We start from the raw sequence: 3,836 nt of genomic DNA on the forward strand, positions 1-3,836 counted from the left end.
AGCCTGCCACTCCTAAGGCAATGGACAGTCATCTGTAGTCTTGCAAGCTTTACCCCTGACCCTCCTGACTAGTTAAGGCAACTAGGGAGGGAGCAGGACGGTGGATCCAAACACTTGGCAACACCTATTTTGGCCTCAAGAGAAGCACTAGTCTATCACCTCTACAAAATGCCTTAGACTTGCTTGTACTGTATTTGACAACTATCATCCTATATCCAACTTCCCCTTTGGGGGAAGTGAGAGAGGCAGTGGAAAACCAAACCCAGTGTTTAGAGGCTTTCAGGGCCTGGACAGGGAAGAACAAACTCAGATTCCACCCGACAAGATAGAGTGGCTAAGCATTCAGAAGTCCAGTAATTCTGGGATTGTACCATCTTTGACTTTGAACAGGGTGGTGCTCATTTTTGGAGAGAACATCCGTATTGTATTTCTTTTATTGTATATTATTGCATTTATTATTATTGCATTGGTTTCAGCTGTTGCTTTTGTACATCTCTTAATTGCCTTGACTGAAGCAATTTATGTATGAATGAATGAATGAATGAATGAATGAATGAATGAATGAATGAATGAATAAAAGGGAAGAATCAAGGTTAGAGAAATCCAGCTCCACTGTACTAAAGTAGCAGGTTCTATCTGTATTAGTATACTTAGGAAAGGATAATTGTAAAGAAATCCTTAAGGCTTTCTTTAATAAGCAGTATTATATTTGATCATCCTTTCCTTGAAGATCTGACCTGAAGCCCTCCATCTGGCCACTAAGGAAACACCTACACCAACTGCTTGTTCCTAATCTCATTGATTCATACTAGCTAGGAGTTTTAAATGCATTTTCTTTTAATTCACAAATGTATGTACAAATGAATAGACTTCATATACAATTCCTGGTGTACGAAGAACCTATTATTTTTTTCTTCATCTGGCTGCTGCTGCTTTCCAATGAAACTCCCAATCATCCCCAATTTGCCATTGGAGAAAATGATAAAAAGTTAATAAAGGTTCAATTGCAAGGTCTTTCCCCACTGCCAAGTTTAAGAGTTCCCCTAAGGGTCAGTAGAAAACTACCACCATGGAATTTGCTGTCCCCATTGCCAACTCTATTCCAGTCACTGCAGTCCCCTGACTTCCCTCCAGTGTAATGGGTAATCAAGTCTAAAAGTTCTATACACCTTGAGATTTTTGGCTGATGTCAGAGCAAGGGGGAAAATTTTTCCCCCTCAATCCCAGACAAAGCAGCAGCACAGAAGTATTTCAAGAGCACTCTGCTGTGGGAGAACTTCTCAGCTTGAAAGAGGAATTGACCTCACCTGAAACATATAACCTATTTCAGCATAAAAGGAACTCTACTTTTTGCAGCTAAAATGCATGCAAAATAATTACAGGAACAAAAAAAATCTGGCTTTCACTCATTCTATAGTTGGCAAAAGGTTTTGTTGCCTCCCCCCCCCCTTCTTTTAAGTGCAGAGAGCAGATGCAACTTAATGCAAAGTAGTATATCCTAAAAGTAAGCCTAAGGAGGTGATGTATTGACCATCAATAGAGCCAATATGCATTGGCTCTATTGCAGTCATTCCAGCAATTAGAAGAAACAAACTTTCTACCTTTAAGGACTTCTGTGCAATATTGGAGAGTTTGGGGGCTTGTTAAGAGGTGAACTAAATAAGATGCATGCCAAGCCTTATTTCCATGTGGGTTGAGTTCACTTCCTAACCCCCATCACACTACCCAAGGCTGATATCACTGAAAAAAATAATAATGGGAAAATGTTTCTCCATTGCCTAATCTTCAAATAACTCACCTGTAGCTGGAACAACAGTGTTTTCCAGAAGCACAGAAAACCTTAATTTTATTATTTGGACATGGGGTCTGTCAGAATATGTGACCCAACCCACCCGCATTGCTTGTCTAAAAAGGGCTCTGAGATAGTCAAGCAAATCCTGTATCTGCTGCTGTCTTATCTGAGCAGAAAAGGAAGAATCAACAATGTATCTTCATTTGAAAGGCAATTTTGGGATCTGCAGTCATACAAACAGCTACTGTTACATGCACATTTGATGAATACCATACAATCTTTCATGTCCCAAAATGCTGTGCATGTGCCACCCATCTTTCAGTGCAAAGAGAAACAGGCACTCACATGAAACTATTGTGCAACTGTTAGATGTCTTGTTTCCAAACCAGGCTGCATTTTATTCAGGGCAAACTTCTGAATAAAACCCATGAAGTAATTTACAAAAGCATTCTGCCTTCTCTCTCATCCTCCCATTTACAGCACCATCCCAACATTTGGCTAATAACTTTGTTACTTGATTGAATTCAGTTCAACTGATGAATAAAGATTCCAGAAAATATTTATTTGCTAACATTTTTCAACCTCTCACCAAATGTAGTTTTGTACTGAAATCAACCTTGAACAGCTGAGTATTTCCTGCTGGCATTCATAAATGCACAGTATTTCCACATCTTGCATCCAAAGTATCATTTTAAAAAATGCTATTTCTCAAAATTAGGTACAGTACTTACCCAGTGTGGGGATCCTAGAATGGCAAAACAATGATGTATTTTTAAAACAGTCGTTTTCTGTATTCTACTAATCTATCAGAGACTCAACTCTAGGAAAACTTTATAGCTGTTATGTTACTTCTAGAAGAACCCAGGGATGTTCTCAGAAAATTGGTCTGTCTGTTCACTAATCTTTCCACCCACTGTCTTGTTTATTTAAAGGTAATGGGGGGAAAGCCTTTTAAAAAATAACACTGAAATTCTACATAACAGAAACACAATCAGGTGCCCTCCAAATGTATTGGATTATAAATCCCATCAGTTACAGTCAGCATGGTTAATGGTCAGGGATTATGGGAGCAGAGTCTGAGAAAGGGAGATACAAGCTTATTTTTCCTTCCCTCTTCTAGACTATGGGGTTATTTTATGGTAAACATAGGTTTTCCATTTCTGATTCATATATTGTGAACTGAGATTTATTTTGAGAAAGGTAATCTATAAATTTTGGAATAAAAGAAAGTGAAAATGTCAAACTTCTCAGCAGACCGCTAAATCCTAGGGAGAAAAATCACAGAATAGTTCCATAAAGTGTAGTCTCTTATCAGAAGACATGGAGGACAAAGGAGAAGGCTACAGTTGTAATAAACATTAATCAAAACCCATGTACACAAATATCTACTTTTCTCTGCCCTCACTACCCTTGTCAAGAAGACACCACCAAAGGCAATAAACATTGCATTCTCTAATTATAAATACAAGTTGGATATTAAACTTGACTGATTTTTTGAGTAAAACAAAAACTAAACACCCACTCAGCCCCCAAATTTGGATTGCCTGGAGTGATAAGAAAAGCAGTTTAGGAGAAATAGGAATTCATTTAATTAGAATGGCCTCTGCCATGTACCAACACTGAAGAAACCTTAAAACAGCGGTTCCTTAAATAAAATTTCAGATACAGATTTTTCAATAGTGGAAGAAGCATGACTGTTCTTATCCAAAATTGTCATATTCCTCAACCCAATTTTTCAAGTTTAGGCACAGCAGCAGGATGGCATGCATTTGTCTCCTGTCCAAGCCTTTTAAAACACTGCACATAAGATTGGGGATCCTGCTGAATGAGACAGGCTTTGGTAGGTGGAGTAATTAGGCAGACACGCCTTCTATGATTTGAGCATGACACACAAAAGGTGCTTCTGTCCAATCTTGGGAGAATCCCTCTTTCCCCACATCATTGCCTACCCTGCTTGGGAAGTATCTCCCCAGTGTATATTTCAAGGAGCTACATATGCTACCAAAAATGAGTTGAATGCATCTAAATTTGGATCCAACCCCAT

Source organism: Python bivittatus, unplaced genomic scaffold, assembly GCF_059951505.1.
Source record: "Python bivittatus isolate LINGU-HERP-01145 unplaced genomic scaffold, Pbiv_v1 ctg000410_np1212, whole genome shotgun sequence".
NCBI classification, from domain to species: Eukaryota; Metazoa; Chordata; class Lepidosauria; order Squamata; family Pythonidae; genus Python; species Python bivittatus.